The sequence below is a fragment of the Myxine glutinosa genome, chromosome 6 (assembly GCF_964187855.1).
Source record: "Myxine glutinosa chromosome 6, kmMyxGlut1.1, whole genome shotgun sequence".
In the NCBI taxonomy this organism is placed as follows: Eukaryota; Metazoa; Chordata; class Myxini; order Myxiniformes; family Myxinidae; genus Myxine; species Myxine glutinosa.
In genome coordinates this window covers 161544641-161562122 of record NC_136266.1, presented here as the reverse complement: position 1 = coordinate 161562122, position 17482 = coordinate 161544641, and positions in this window count along the sequence as shown.

Sequence of the window (17482 nt, the reverse complement as noted above, 5' to 3'; positions counted from 1 at the left end):
CTAATAGTTGGCACCCTGACGGCCACAATAAGGAAATGGACGCGGTTGGCGCCTTTCTTTATTTTTAGGGAAGCAAGAAGGCCAAGTGCACCACACGAAGAGCAAGAGACACCTGCAGGGTTAGGGGTTGTTGTTTTTATTTTAATGAACAATGGTGACTGCACCGATTGGTGCTTGGGGTGGTGCTTTTGGTGCTTGGAAGGGGTGCTCTGCACATTATTAAAGGCCGTAAGGCCACAGAGCACTCGTGGGTTGGTGTATCGATGCTGGCATGCGTGCTCTCTCTATGCATAACATCTGCATGTGTTCCTCCAAAAACAGATCCTGGATCGTAGTGTAAATATCAGCGTAGTCTTGTGTAAATAATGCTCCCTACCGGCTGTATGTTTAGTTTGCGAATTCTTTCCGCGATTCGGTTATCCTGTGGGTGTGTTTCTGTGAGGAGAAGGGTGCAACGTCGCAGGGGGACATATTTACTCAATTGTGAATATCTGTAAAACTGTCGCACTCAGGGTAGAGTTAATAGTAGAGGGAACTACATCTGAGTGCCACACTAAAATAGGTAAAAATTTATCGGGTCGGGACGCCCCGAGGGTAGAGAAAGGTGCAATGTTGCGGATATGGGATTTGGCCTCCATATCCGCTTGTAAATATTCCCCTATTTCCCCAATACTCCCCAACTATCCCCAATCCCCCATTCCCTAGTCCCATTGTCTGTAAACAACACTCTGTAGAACCGACCTTCCCCTTCTTCCCCCATTAAATGTCGTGCCCAGGTCCACCGCATCTCACGTAGACAACTTTCGGACATCTTGCTAGTTATTCTTAGTCTATGTCAGTTAAGGACTCGTTTCCATTAATTCTGACTCTTCGTTGCACCAGAATGTGATTGTATGGCACCAGTAGTGAGTTTAGGACCTCCCCATACCTCCTCCCATCTTCCCCATGAAACAACAACAACAACAACAACAACAACTACAACAACAACTACAACAACAACTACAACAACAGAGGGGGGCGGCGCGGCGCGGGGAGTGTGCGTCCTCACTCCGGCTTGGTTAGCCGCCATTGCCCATGCGCTCCACGGGGTTACCACGAAGGGGCTGGCTGTCAGCTCCTCATCAGGGGCGGAGCCCGGTAACCCCCCGCAGCCAGTGAGAAGCGGCGGGCTGATTCCATCTGGGGCGGAGCTAACGAGCCGAGGGCGTGTCATTCCCCGCCGGATATGCGCAGCCACTTACCGGACGTGAGGTGAGATGCGCCCCCCAGCTTGGAAAGACAAGTCGCGACCTCCGAGCGCTGAGCGACCTCCCCGCATCTTTGGACCGGACCGGGTCGATTTTGCCCCTGAGCCAAGGTGCACCTTGAGCCATCGAATACCTGCCCCTCCTTGCCATCAATCCCCGTGTGAGTCAGTTTTGTCCCGTTTATCTGTGGTCTGTCGGGAATAAGATAAGTGTGTCTAAGTGCCTATCTTCCTATGCTGTCTCTCTCATCCCTGTAATCTAACCTTCCGCAATATTATAACCTCCTCCTCCGGTCTTGAGAACCGTACCCCTGGTGTCGTGTCATTTTAATCCAGCCGTTGTGTCCTTTCCGTAATTGATTTAGCATAGCGCGACTCGGCCAACGTTCGAGTATAATCGGGTAACTTGTGCGAACACGGCGGCCATTCCGCTCGGCCCATCATAACATCTAAGTCGTGTCCGTAACAATATATATATATATATATACATATATATATACGAGTATATATATATATGTATGTATGTATAGTATATAGATGCATTGTTAAATATTAATTACTCGCTGAAGTACCTGGCATTGCCCTGCGAAATTCAATGCAGTATGTATTGAAATATTAAGTCTGAAATTAAAAATATCTTGGTAGCACAGAGGCAGATGTGGGAATGCAAAATAAAACTGGGAAAACATCTTAAAATGCAAAGCCCGTCCGCATCCGTTTGTATTCAAATCGTCTGATTCTTCTTCCTCCTCTTTTTCCATATGCTCAAAATAACGAAAACAGTTTAAACCTAGAACAACACTCTTGGACGTCACCACGTCGACCGATATGCCTCCACCCACATAATGACATCATTATAATACTTGTCCATGTTTGATTTAAATCCATTCAGCTGTTCTCAAGTTGTCACATTTTTACCTGACATGACCTCTGACCTTTGATCTGTTGATGCCATAATCCAATTATTTCATCTTTGCATCATGTATACTCATACCAAATTTGTTCAAAATCCCATCACTTATTCACAAGTTGGTGTGGCAACATAAATTTTACTTAACATGATCTCTGGCCCATTTGACCTCTTGACTCCAAAATATAATCAGTTCATCTTTGCATCATATATACTAATACCAAGTTTATTCAATCCTATCACTGGTTCACGAGTTGGCGTGGCAACATGTTTACTTAACATGACCTCCGACCTTTGGCCTTTGACCTCGTGACCCCAAAATATAATAATTTAATCTTTATCTCATTGTACAAATCTGCACCAAGTTTGATCAAGATCCCTTCAGCTGTTCTTAAGTTATCGTGGTAACGAAATAATTGTAACTTAATCTAACCTGTGATCTTTAACCTCTTGAACCAAAATCAAATGAGTTTATCTTTACATCATATGATATAATTATACCAATTTTGGTGAAAATCCCATGACTGGTTCACAAGTTAGCTCAGTAACACAATGTTTACCTGACAGGACAGCTGACATTTCACCTTCGATCTCTTGAGCCCAAATCTTAGCAGTTAATCTTTACATCATTATACATACTTGATCTAAGTTTGAATTAGATCCCTTCAGCCATTCTCAATTTATAGGCCCATTGCAGACTTTGACCTTTGTCCTTTGACCTCTTGACTCCAAAATCGAATTAGTTAATCTTTACATCATTATACATACCTGTATCAAGTCTCAGTTAGATCCCTTCAGCCATTCTCAAGTTATAGACCTATTACAGACTTTGACTCTTGACCTATTGACCCCAAAATCAAAAAGTTCATCTTCACTTCATCATACATACTCGTACCAAATTTGGTCAGAATACAATCACTGGTTCCAAAGTTATCGCGGTAACAGGATTTTCACCTAACATGACCTCTGACCTTTGGCCTTTGACCTCGTGACCCCAAAATCGAATCAGTTCATCTTTACCTCATTATACAAACCTGCACCAAGTTTGACTAAGATCCCTTCAGCCATTCTCAAGTTATCACGGTAACGAAAACCTATCATGGACAGACAGACAGAGGGACAACCTGAAAGCATAATGCCTCTGGTGACCTCATCGGCAGAGGCGTAAAAAAATACAACATTAAAATTGATGATTTTATGCAGCCTTGACCTTTCCTTTGACCTTTAGATCTCAAAAAAAATCAGCTTCTAGCTTTTGATTGGTGAAACAATTCTGTGACCCAATATGTAAATTCTTTAAATTTCAGGTCAATCGGGTGAAACTTGGTGATTCTACGCAAACTTGACCTTTGACCTTTTGATCTAAAAATCAATCGGCTTGTAGCTTTTGATTGGTGAAACAACTCAGTGACCCAATATGCAAATTCTTAAAATATCAGGTCAATCTGATGAAAATTGACGATTTTATGTGATGCTGACCTTTTGACCTTTTTTCAAAATTATTAATGTGTCTTCTCCATATTCTCATACTAAAGCTTTGTTGAAAATTTGATGACAAAACTAAAATGGTAAATTGAAATTTTAGGTCAATTGGATAAAAATTGATTATTTTTCTATGATGCTGACCTTTGACCTTTTGACAAATTTGTTAGATTGCCTTCTCCGTATTATCAGAATAAAGCTTTTGTGAAACATTGATGACAATAGCTCAAATGGTAAAAAAAAAAGTTACGACCCTGACAGACACACATGGGCGCGCACACACACACACACACACACACACACACACACACACACACACACACACACACACACACACACACACACACACACACATCATTATTATTGCCCAAGACCAAGGACACCACACCAATAGATTTTAAAAGATGGCAGGACTGAGTTAATCTGACAAGTGTCGGTTCTGTAAGGTAGAAACAGAAAGCACGAGTCACTTCTCATCAGGATGTGAAAAAAACTCATGTCAGAGCAGCTGTACACCCAAAGGCACAACATCTGCAGAAATTTCAATTTCCCAGTTCCACAAAGCTCATGGAAACAGGAACCAAAAGACATAATTAAAAACAAGGACATAATGCTCACATATGACCTGATGATCCCATCCAGTGTGAACATAGAAAACAAAGCATTGCGACCGGACATAGTACTCGGGAACAAAAAGGAAAAGACAGCATTGCTCATTGAGATATCAGTACCCAAGAATTTTGGCCTAACTAATGCAGAAATCAAGAAAATGACCAAATACCAGGACCTCAAGAATGAAGTGAAAAGATCCTGGAAGCTGAAGAGCACCGAAATTGCACCAGTGATTATTGGGACAATGGGAATGATGAAGAAAAACCTCACAGAGATCTTATAAACCATCCCTGGGAACATTACCACACGAACTACGGTTGGAGAGTGGACGGGGCTCAGTAACGATCCTGAAGAGGGCCCTTGGAACAAAACTCTGAGAACAAGCAAACTTCACAACTTAGCCCATGGATTTCATACCTTCACCGAAGCGGGGGTGGATACACTGAGTCGTGGGAGGACCCAAATTATGGAGATAACAACCAACGACACACACAGACATACACACAGAAGTGATTACAAAATCCCAGCTCCTGCTGTGCCAGGGACGTGCTAATAAATAAAAACCGAGTAATTAACATCAGTTTTTGAGCCCTGAACTTTCCACGCAACAGACGGTGAGGATTACAGGTGGGGGAGCATGAAGACGGTGGTGTTATAATAAATCCAGAGGCACAATGCGCCATCAATGGTCCTTTGCAGAGCTACAGTGCATTCAGAAAGTATTCAGACCCCTTCACTTTTTTCACATTTTGTTATTTGCAGCGTTATGCTGAAATCGTTTAATTCATTTTTTCCCTCATCAATCTACACTCAATACCCCATAATGGCAAAGAGAAAACAGGATTTTAGAAAGTTTTGCAAATTTATTAAAAAGAAAAAACTGAAATATCACATTGACATAAGTATTCATACCCTTTGCTATGACACTTGAAATTTAGCTCAGGTGCCTCCCATTTCTCTTGATCATATTTGAGATGTTTCTACACCTTGATTGGAGTCCACATGTGGTAAATTCAATTGATTGGACATGATTTGGAAAGGCACACACCTGTCTATATAAGGTATCACAGCTGGCAATGCACATCAGAGCAAGGAACTGCCTGCAGAGCTCAGAGACAGGATTGTGTCGAGGTACAGATCTGGGGAAGCCTACAAAAATAATTCTGCTGCATTGAAGGTTCCCAAGAGCACAGTGGCCTCCATAATTCTTAAATGGAAGAAGTTTGGAACCAGGACTCTTCCTCGAGCTGGCCGCCCGGCCAAACTGAGCAATCGGGGGAGAAGGGCCTTGGTAAGAGAGGTGACCGAGAACCCGATGGTCACTCTGGCTGAGCTCCAGAGATCCTGTGTGGAGATGGGAGAAACTTCTAGAAGGACAACCATCACTGCAACACTCCACCGATCTGGGCTTTATGGCAGAGTGGCCACACGGAAGCCTCTCCTCAGTGAAAGACACATGAAAGCCCGCTTGGAGTTTGCAGAAAAGCACATAAAGGACTCTCACACTGTGAGAAACAAGATTCTGTGGTCTGATGAAACCAAGATTGAACTGTTTGGCTTCCGTCTGGCCAATCTGGTATACGCCTAGTTGGTCAGGGGTTCCTCCTACAGCAAGATAATGACCTTAAACACACCTGCAGGCCATGTCAAAACTACCTTCGAGGAAAAGAACAAGACGGTAGGCTTCAAATCATGGAATGGCCAGCACAGTCTCCAGACTTAAACCCCATCGCGCTGGTTTGGGATGAACTGGACAGAAGGGTGAAAGCAAAGCAACCTCCAAGTGCAACACATTTGTGGGAACTTCTGCAACAGTGTTGGGAAGAACTTCCCGAACAATATTTGATTTCCATTGTCGAAAGAATGTCACGAGTGTGTTCGGCGGTTATATTTGCAAAAGGTGGCTACTTTTCTGAGTCCAAAATTAAAATTAAATTTGTTAAACAAAATGATTCTATGATTTCTTTTTCATCTCCAATTGTTTATTTGTTCTATGCTTAATTTCAGAGGACATCGAGACATTAAACTGCGTAAATTTCAAGAAAAACTGGAAAAATTGAGGTGTTCTAAAACTTTTGACCGGTAGTGTACACCATGGTGTATATATCATGTGTACATGTACACGGGAGTGTATACCATGGTGCTTTGACTATGACGAAGTTAAATATGCCCGCTATCTCAGTGTCCACTATGCAGAAATGTTGCAGCTTCAACAAAATGCCCAGATGTGTATCAGCAGTTCACAGATGGAAAGTTTTCTGTACAAATTGGATTAACGAACACATTTTGAAGAATACCATTTGACCAAACAACTGAAGAAACCGTCAACAAAGACACAAAGATCCTAGGGAGAAGATGTTGGTTGAGTCTGACCGCAAGTGCTGTTACACATTACTACCTAACAGCAGATTACAGAAGTGCGTCTGTCACATTTCTGCAGGGTAATCTCCATATACGGTGGACTGCAAAAATATTCACCCCCTACTAATAATGTCACACTTAGATGAATTACAAATTAGGTAGAAACAAATTAGGTCGTCACTTCTTTCATTTCAGATTTCCCTCCTGTCACTCTTTCATTCCCCTTTTCTCCCGCCTCTGGAACAAACCCCCTCACTCTCTTCAATCCTTCTCCTCCCTCCAGGTCTTTAAAACAGCTGTTCACCACCATCTCTTATCTTTCCCCATCCAAAACCTTGATCTTTTCTACCCCCGTTAATTCACCACAGATCCACTTTTTTGAAATACCAACTTCTTTCCTGGAAGTCCGAGCAGTGTCCATGTGTTTTTTTTTTACCCCCCCCCCCCCCCCGCCTTCCCGTGCCTCCTCCCCCCAAGCCCTCTCCCTCCCACAGATCTCCTGATGTCCCTGTTGTGTTGTGCTTGTGTGCTTCCCTCTCTCTCCCCATCTTGTCTACCGCTCCCCTTATCTTATGTTTTATGTGTCAGTTTGTCTTTTTGTGATTAATGTTAGCGCTTACACGAGCCTCGATCTTGTATATATATTTTTTTAAAGATCAAACTTAACACTGTTAAAGTTGAAGGAGGTTACCTGTCAGGAATACCTGCAAAACATGTACAAATCAAAATTCACTGGTTGCAAAAGGTATTCAGCCCCTTATTCAATCAGTCAGTGCTTGGTGAAAGCATCTTTTGCAGCGATGACTGCTATGAGTCTTTTTGGGTAGGTCTGTACCAGCTTTGCACAGAGAGATGGTAAAATCTTCCTCACATGAAAATGGCTCTAGTTCTAGCCAAGAACTAGCCTAGAACTCTAGCCAAGTTTGATGGGGATCGTCAATGGATTGCAATCTTCAAGTCTCTCCATAAATGTTCAATTGGGTTCAGGTCAGGACTTTGACGGGGCCACTCAAGTACATTTATTTTCTTTTTATTGAGCTGATATATCTTATTGAGCCAGGAAGCAAGGCTTTACCTTTATGCTTCGGATCATCATCTTGATGAAATGTGAATCTTCTACCCAGTTTCAGATTCATGGCTGACTGGAGCAGGTTTTCAACAAGCAATCTCCTGTACTTTGCACCATCCATTGTCCCTTCTATCCTGACAAGCTTGCCAGTCCCTACTGATGAAAATCAGCCCCATAACATGATGCTGCCACCACCTGTTTGCTTGGCAGTGGGGATGGTGTTGACTCGTTGATGTGCAGTGTGAGACTTGAGCCAGACGTAACACTTTGAATTTAGACCAAAAAGTTCCATTTTTATCTTATCTGACCACAAATCCACCAGCCTGCAGTACATTACAATGCTTTTTGCAAACTACATACGAGCTTTTAGATGCTTTTTTTTTTCAGTAATGGCTTCTTTCTTCCCATCTCTCCATAGCATAGAGGCTAGTTTTGTGAAGGGAATGGGATATCGTTGACTGATGACTCGGATATAGAGCTCCCATCTCGACTCGTTGACTGACTCCCATCTCGGATATAGACTCTATTTTCTATATTCTATTTTATAGACTCTATTTTATAGACTCTATTTCTCTATTTTATAGACTCTATATTATAGAGTCTTGCAGATCTTTGCAGACCGTACTAAAATATACAATAAGAGACTTTTAAATCTTCTTATAACCTTCCCCTGAACGGTTTTCTTCCACCATTTTTATGTCTGACTTCTTTGGAAAGCTCCGTGGTCTTCATGTTTGCCTTGTTGGTTGACCATCTTAAAATCCTTCAGATAAGTGGGGACCTTAATTTTTAATTTAAACCACTGATTACATGCAGGTGAAACCTATTACACTTATTTTGTAACTTTTCAAGCAAATAAATTGCTCCTGAATGATTCAGGGTTAATTAGGCAAAGGGTTTGAATACTTATGCAACGGAGAATCATTTGACTTTCTCTGTTACTCTACCTTACACACAATTTATCTGCATTTTAGCTGCAATTTATCTTCAGCACAATGATTACCTGAAAAAGGTCATGTTCACAGACGAAACTTGCTTTCATGCATCAAGGAAGCTCATCCGACACAATGTGAGGATCTGGGCTCTGAAAACCCCCCACGTGGTCATTGAACACATACGCGATAGTCCAAAGGTCAGTGTGTGGTGTGGACTTCTCCATGACCGTTTGATGGGTCCGTTTTTCTTTGTGACCTCAACAATTTACGTGAACATGTTGGAAGGATTCACCTTCCCACAGATTGAAGACCTGAAACCCGATACCATTTTTCAACGGGATGGCACTCCTCTTTATTGGGCGTTAGTCCTAAATAGTTGTTCAAGTCCTTCTACCAGCTTTGAATGGCTCTATCGAGCTGAAGCTGCTATGTACAGACTACAGAGTGCTACCAGGACAAAATCAAATTATGAATAGCTCGCCTTTCGAATGATACCATGGAAGCTTGACCATGTTGAATGGTACTAATCAGCTAAATTTGACCCTTTTCCTGACGGACTAAAAGGGTCTTGAGGGTCTTAAAGGGTCGTGGAGGTCATAGCGCTCTTGGGGTTGTAATGTGTCACAAGCATCTTCGGAATCTATAGTGTTTTCAGGGTCTTATTGGTCTTAACCCAGATAGTACCCCCTGGGTATCTGTACAGAATGGGTATACACAGAGGTACACCTATCTAGGGTTAAAGGGTCTTAAGTGTCTTTGGGGTTTAAAGGGTTTTAGGGTTATAAAGGGTCTAAATGGTATTAAAGGGTTTTGACGGTAATAAGGGTATTAGAGGTCTGAGAGGTCTTAGGGATCTAAATGGTCTGAGGGATATAAAAGGTCTTAGTGTTATAAAGGGTGTTCAGGGTATTGGAGTCTTGGGGGTCTTGGCGGGGGAGGTGGGGAAGTCTCAAGGGTCTCAAAGGATATTGGGGGTCATACGGGTTTTAGGGGTATTTAGGAGGTCTTAAGGTTCAAAATGGTCTTTGGGTATTAACTATTAAGGAGCCTTCGGGGTGTCAAGGGGTCTAAAAGTATAGAGTCTGGTACTCGCATGCATGCACTCACGGACAGATCCACGGATGCACACACGGCTCCTTTTCTAGTAAAGACAAGTAGGGGTACCTGCTGCTGTTCTAATCCTGTTGGCCTTTTGAAAAAAATCAATTTTTTTTTTTTTTTTTTAAAGAATTAGTGGCCAAAAACACAAAAACACCCACGAAGGAATGGGATCTGGGATCATTTAATATTACGTTTCACAGAGCTACAAAGGTTTCGGCACTTTAGAGAGATTTTTTTAAAATCCAACATTTATTTTTCCAAAATGTTCTCTTTTTTTTTGCCTAAAACACTCAGTGACACTCACTTTTTTTTTTTTTTTTTTTTTTTTTTTTTTTTTTTTTTTGTATACAATATCGAGGCTCGTGAAAGAGCGAACATTAATCACATGAACACACAGAAAGACAAACCGACACATAAAACATAACATAGGGAGCGGTAGACAAGATGGGGAGAGAGGGGGAAGGACACAAACACAACATTTGAGAGCAGGGACCGAGAGACATGGAGACATCGAGAGATCTGAGAGAGGGCGAGGGCTTTGGGGGGGGGGGGCGTGGGAAGGGGGCAGTGGGAGAGGTATAAAACATATGGACACTGCCAGGACTTCCAGGAAAGAAGTTGGAATTTCAAACAAGGTGGATCTGGGGTGAATTAGCGGGGGTAGAAAAGATCAAGGTTTTGGATGGGGGAAGATAAGAGATGGTGGTGAACAGCTGTTTTAAAGACCTGGAGGGAGGAGTGGGATTGAAGGGAGTGAGGGAGTTTGTTCCAGAGGCGGGAGAAAAGAGGAATGAAAGAGTGAAGGTGAGCGGAGAGCCGAGATTTCGGCAGTTTAACCATCAGAGGGTTGCTGGCAGATCTTGTGCGACCTGTAGGAATATTTGGGGGACAGAGCACAGAGAGAGCTGGGGGTGCAAGGCCGGAGAGGAGTCGGTAGAAGACAGAAAGACCACCTACCTGCCTGCGGTGAGTGAGTGAAAGGCCCTCAGAGATAGCTTCATCGCGGGAGATTCCAATAATTCTGAAAGCTTTGGTTTCAACAGCGTGAAGCCGAGCTAGGTGTGAGGCAGGAGCACCGGCCCATAGGGGAGAACAGTATTCCATTGAGCTGCGGATGAAAGCCTTGTATGTGGTGAGGAGCTCAGGTGTGCCGAGGAAGGACTTCGCACGACGGAGGATGCCCAGTCGGCGACTGGCTTTGGAGGCCAGCTTGGAAATGTGGTTTTCCCAAGAAAGATCATGGCAGATAGTGAGACCCAAAATCTTGAGCGACAGAACTTCTTGGAGAGGATTGTTGAGAAAGTAGATGGGAGGGTTGTCCAGTCGATCTTTTCGGAGAGACATAGTAAGAGTGTGAGATTTGTCAGGATTGAAAGACATGTTCCACTTGTTTGACCAGTCTGTGATTTTGTCCAGGTCTTCAGAGAGTGAGGAGGCAGCAGACTGCCGATCTGAGGGAAGAGGAATGGAGCGGCAGAGAGTGGAGTCATCAGCAAAGAGATAGAGAGGATTTTCGAGAGAGTCAGAGAGATCATTGATGAAGACCAGAAAAAGCACGGGGCCCAGAACACTGCCTTGGGGAACTCCAGCCTGAACAGGAAGAGGAGATGAGAGAAACCCATTCAGGGCCACACGTTGACGACGACGAGAGAGGAAGTCCGCCAGCCATGCGTGGAGATTTCCATGGATACCAAAGGAGGAGAGTTTGGTGAGCAGAGCGGGGTGCCAGACCGTGTCGAAGGCACGTGATATGTCGAGGGAGACAGCTCTAATTTCCTGTTTGGCATTGAGGACCTCCATCCATTGTTGAGACAGCAGAAGCAGCATGTCCAGAGTAGAGTGACCTGGTCTGAAACCAAATTGATGATCAGAGATCAAGCCATTGGAGAAGAGGAAAGATTTCATATCAGAAGCAATGATGGATTCCATGACTTTGCTGATAATTGGGAGAAGGCTGATTGGTCTGTAGTTGCTAGGATCTGTTTTTGCACCTTTTTTGTGCAAAGCGGTGATGTTGGCTGATTTCCAAGCAGATGGCAGTTGACCTTGAGCAAAAGAGAGGGTGAAGAGAACAGAGAGAGGGTGAGATAGAGCAGCAGAGCAGGATTTTAGGACCCGTGGGCTGATGCCGTCGGGTCCAGTTGCAGAATCAGAGTCGAGGGTTGACAGAAACTTTTCCACCTTGTCAGGAGGAAAGGACACGGAGTCCAGGAGCAGCAGGGTACGACTGGGTATGGTGGGTACAGAGAGGGATGGGTTTGGGACACAAGATTTAGAGGCAAACACAGAGTTGAGGCATTCAGCTTTTTCACGTGCGGAGTCAGCTGTGTAGCCGTTTGAGGTAAGGGAGGGGATGGAGGGGGAACAAACACCAGAAACGGATTTGACCAGACGCCACCAGGATTTGGAAGAGGGAGACAGATAAGAGAGTTCGGTCTTGAGAACGGAGAGATATTGTTTCCTGGCTCTCCTGAGGGTGGACACACACTTGTTTCGGGCTTTGTGAAAGGAAATGAGATTTCCTTCCGTTGGATTTGCTTTCCAGGAGACGAAGGCAAGTTGTTTCTGGGCAACAGCCTCACCACAAGATTCCGTGTACCATGGACGGGAGGAAGGGTATGACAACTGAAGACGAGATGGGATAAATCTGTGCATGAGAGAGAGCAATTTACTTTGGAAGAATTCCCAGGATGAGTTGATGTCAGAGGTGGTAGAGATGGGAGACCAGTCCAGATGATTGATGGCTGCTTGAAGACCGTGCCAGTTGGCCTGAGTGAAATGCCAGACTCGTCGACGCTGAGCAGGCTCCCTGAGGATGGTCAGAGAGATGTCCACTTTAACAAGGACATGATCAGATGATCCGATCGGAGCAGAAGAAGAGCAGCAGACATTTTCAGGGAAGTTAGTCATAACCAAGTCCAGAAGAGAAGATGTTCCGTTGACTGAGATCCGGGTCGGGAAATTGACAGATTGTGTCAATCCTAGTGAGTCGCAGAAGTCCTTTGCTGAGGAGCCATGGCTGGTGAGAGAGGTACCCACACCCAGCCAACTGGCATGATGACAGTTGAAATCACCACATATGAGGAAGAGAGAGTTGGGATGAGTAGATAGAAGTTGGTCCATATCATCAGACAGCGAGATATAGATGGAGTCATCACTGTTTGGTGGACGGTACAACACACATATGAACAAGAGGTGGGAGCGAAGGGGAAGCCGTAGCCAGAGGTATTCCTGGGGGTGAGGTGGAGAGAGTGCAGTGCAGGGCGAGTGAGGAAGAGAGTTTTTGATAAAGATAGCAACCCCGCCTCCAGGACGAGGCTCAGGTCTATCATACCGGAGGAGGGAGTAGCCCGGGAGAGATACTATGGAATCAGAGACATCATAAAGGAGGAAAGTTTCTGTTAAGCAGATCACATCTGGTTTGACAGAAGCAACCTGTATGGAGAGATCAGTTAAGTTTGAACGAAGGCCCCGGATGTTTGAGGTCCATACCGTTAATGAAGAGGAAGGGGGAGCATCAGATACAGAACAGGGGGGAGGAGGGGTAGGGTAAGATGTGGAAGAGGTGGAAGAGGTAGGGAGAGCTGTTGAAGGTGCGTCAGAGATTTCAGAATAGCTCGGAGAAAGGGAAGGATGGGGCGGACAAAAGGTTTGATGGTGATTGGGTGAGCCACAATGAGGTGTTATTTGAGGAGGGGGAAGAGCGAGGCAGAAGGTTGGGGGAGATGGAGGTGAGAGTTTGAAGGGGGAAGAAGCGGGGAGGACGCTTTGAGGAGGGGGAGTGAGCGGGGGGAAATTGAGAAGCAATGAGGGTGGTGAGATTTGAAGGGGAGGGGTGAGGGGGGAGTTTGGGAGGGAATGGACAAGGGGAGGGATTTGAAAGGGATGGGATATGGGGGAGATTTGGAGGGGAGGGGTGAGGCAGGAGTCTAGGAGGGGAGGGGCGAGGGGGCGTCTTGGCGGGGAGGGGTGAGGGGGTAGTTTAGGAGGGAGGGGGCAAGGGGGGAGATTTGAAAGGGATGGGTGATGGGGAAGATTTGGAGGGGAGGGGTGATGGGGAAGATTTGGAGGGGAGGGGTTATGGGGAAGATTTGGAGGGGAGGGGTGAGATTGGATTTTTGAAAGTGTACGATTTATGGGAAACGAACATTTATTGCAAAATGAGTTTCTTGTGACCTTCGAGTTAAAAATACGTTTAAGGACGCTGGATGGAGGATGGAGTGCAGGAGAGTTTAGGGAATGTAGAACAAAGGCACTATAGGAGATGGATATTTTTTTTGGGATGAATTGATTTGGTGAGCAAGTCGAAAGCAGCCTTTTAAAGAAGAAGAAGAAAAAGGTGTTATAAAATATGACGGAATACATAACTTGAGGGGAAAGTGTAAACATTGAAGGTTAATGAGTGAAAACTATCTGGGGAAATGGGGGAGAAACACGTGGTCGAAGAACGAACGAACGAATAAGAATGAATAAACGAATGAGAACAGAGAAGGAAATGTATTTTTTTTTTTTTTTTTTTTTTTTTTGAGTTGAGATTTACACAAGGAAGTAGGCTATGGGTGAAAAGCCTGGGAATACAGAGAACGAAAGTTATTGGATCACAAACGACGGACCACTGAGAGAAAAACAAAGCCTCAAGGTTGTACAGTGCACACTGTACAAGGCCTTGCTCGCGACACGGCAAACAGACGATCAATTTATGAAAGATAAACACCGAGAAACAACCAAAGTTGCACACAATAACTTCACACACCGAAAGATAAATACAGTTTCGACAAAATACAATTGTGAACAGACTTAACTTCGAAAAACGTGGAGACCGTGTGGAGCTTCGAAAATCCCTGCCGCCGTCTCCAAGATCTCGATGAACACCTGAAAGTTTTCCGAAAATCCGTTTGAAAAAAAAAGAAGCAGTTTACAGAAAGGTATTGGAGTCTCGAGGGTCTTAAGGGGTTTGGAGTCTTAATGTATAGATTATAGAACTATAGATTGTAGAACATTTGATTATTTATCACTTTTGCTGCTGAAGGTGGATGGAGGTTGTTCTTACCATGTCTATTTGTCTGTGAGCAGGATATCTCAAAAGGTTATGGACGGATTCGGACAAAACTTGGTGGACAGATTGGGTGTGTGACAAGGAGATGATTCAATTTTGGTCCTGATGCAATATTTTTTTAATTTATGAAGTGATTCTTCATAATTGAGAGATAGGCCCAAAAGAGGTTTCAAAGCATTTTAGATGAGTTATGACAAAACCTGGTGGATGAGTCGGATAAGAACAAGCGGATTCGATTTTGTTTAAGTGCGGATGCAGCTCCGGCCTATAAGTAGGATACAAAACGTGGACTGTTCAGAGCCTGGCAGATGTACAATCGTGGCCAAAAATATTGGCACTCTTGCACATTTTCCAAATAATGCACCATTGCTTCCAGAAAATTGTTGAAATAAAAAAATATTTTGGTATCCACAAATGTATTTCTTTGGTTTGCTGTGGAAAAAAAACAAAAAAGGTGAAAAATTTACTAAATCTTAGCTTATTCCACACAGAAATCCTAAAATGCCCAGGACAATATTATTGGCACCTTTTAGAAGTTGATAGAAATAATTGGATTTCAAGCAGGTGATTCTCCTTTACTTTGGAATTGAACTCACCTGTGGTGAGTTGCAGGTCCTGTAATATAAAAATCACTCATTAAACCAGTTTGAATGGAGAAAAGGAGTCATTCTGCTGTTTTGTGTCACTGTGTGCACCGCAATGACCATGGAGAAAAGAAAGAAAACCATAGAATTGTCTGAGGAGGTCAGACACACGATTGTAGCCAAGCATGGACAATATCAAGGCTACAAGTCCATCTCCAGAGACCTTGATGTCCCTGTGTCCACCATACACAATGTTATCAGGAAGTTTATGACCCATGGCACTGTAGCCCACCTCCCTGGACGTGGCCGCAAGAGAAAACTTGATCCAAGATTGCACCGAAGGATTGTTCGAATGGTGGAGAAAGCACCTTGATCGACTGCCAAACAGATTCAAGCTCACCTTCAGACACAAGGTACGACAGTTTCAACTCGCACCAACCGTCGCCAACTCAATGAGAGGGGGTTCTATAGTAGGAGACCCAGGAGCACCCCACTACTGAGAGAGAGACATAAGAAAGCCCGACTGGAGTTTTCCAAAACACACCTGAACAAGCCAAACTCCTTCTCGGAGAATGTCCTGTGGACAGATGAGACCAAATTCGAGCTTTTTGGAAAAGCACATCATCTCTATGTTTACAGAAAATAAAATGAAGCCTTCAAAGAAAAGAACACCTTCCCTACAGTCAAACATGGAGGAGGTTCAGTGATGTTTTGGGGTTGCTGTGCTGCCTCTGGCACTGGGTGCCTTGAATGTGTGCATGGCATCATGAAATCAGAAGATTACGAAGGCATTTTGGAGCGCAATGTTACACCCAGTGTCAAAAAGCTGGATCTCTGTCGAAGGTCATGGGTCTTGCAGCAGGACAGAGACCCAAACACACTTCAAAAAGCACCCAGGAATGGTTCAAGACAAAACGCTGAACTGTTCTGAAGTGGCCAGGAATGAGTCCAGATCTAAATCCCATTGAACACCTGTGGGGAGACCTGAAAACAGCAGTTGGGAGAAGGCACCCTTCAAATCTGGGAGAACTGGAGCAGTTTGCACAAGAAGAGTGGGCCAAACCACCAGTTTGGATAAAATGTAAGTTATTTGAAAAAAGTGGAAGCGTGCCAATATTTTTGGCCACGACTGTATGTGCTCTACCAGGTCCCTTTGTCATTAACAATGCAACATAAACTGAAACATTCACTGAAAAGTGCATCGGAAGAGTTACAGGAATCCCTTGGTGGAGAAAAGTAAAGACCAAGCAAATTGCACCAAATGTTGGGTGCATGCTGACATTCGCATTACTGTTATGTACAGGTGCAGATGAGTGTGTCTGAAAAGTTACTTCATCTGCAACAATGGTGCAACATATCCCCAGAGATTGTGCAACAAGCCAGCATGCAGGTGTTGCCTACACATGATGACGATGAATCCACTACTTGTTGACCTCTTTAAGGTCTATACTCTTTGCCCATGTTCAATTCTGTTCTTTGTCTGTGCGGTATTTTTGTGATGAACAGGTGTATATAGGAGAAGATATGACATAATGTAAAACACCTCTCTGCATGTTTGATCCTGTTCGCCCCTCCAGTCCTTAACGCAGGAGCTCACCATCAATTTGCATCTTCCCTTGCAACAACAACTAACTTCATCTACTCCCACGAACCCTGGCCCTCACAGCCGAACTGTGTTTCCCTTTTCGTTTTCTTACGAACCCTATATCCACCATCCACCTCTACATTTCCTGCCCATCTCTCTCCAATTTGATCCATTGCCAGGATGATAATGTGAGAGGCGTCTGGTCGAACGTGGGCTCTGAGGTTTGCGTTGACCCTGATTATTCACCAGTCAACATTGAAACAGACAGGTGCAATTGTTTCGCCATCCACGTGTTCACCGATGCCTGTACTTTACTGCTGTTGAGTCTTCTTAGACGACACCTTGTTACAATGCCTATTTCAGTTCATGCAACTGTAGTGAGAGATTGCTTTTGTTGAACCGTCCATTCTTTTTCGTTTTCTTTTTGCACGATTCTCGAACCATGAACACATAAAACCTACTGATGAACAACGAGGACACAACTGCAACAAAATATGACAAAACAAGCAGAATATTCTCATTTTTCCTCACATAAGTAGTC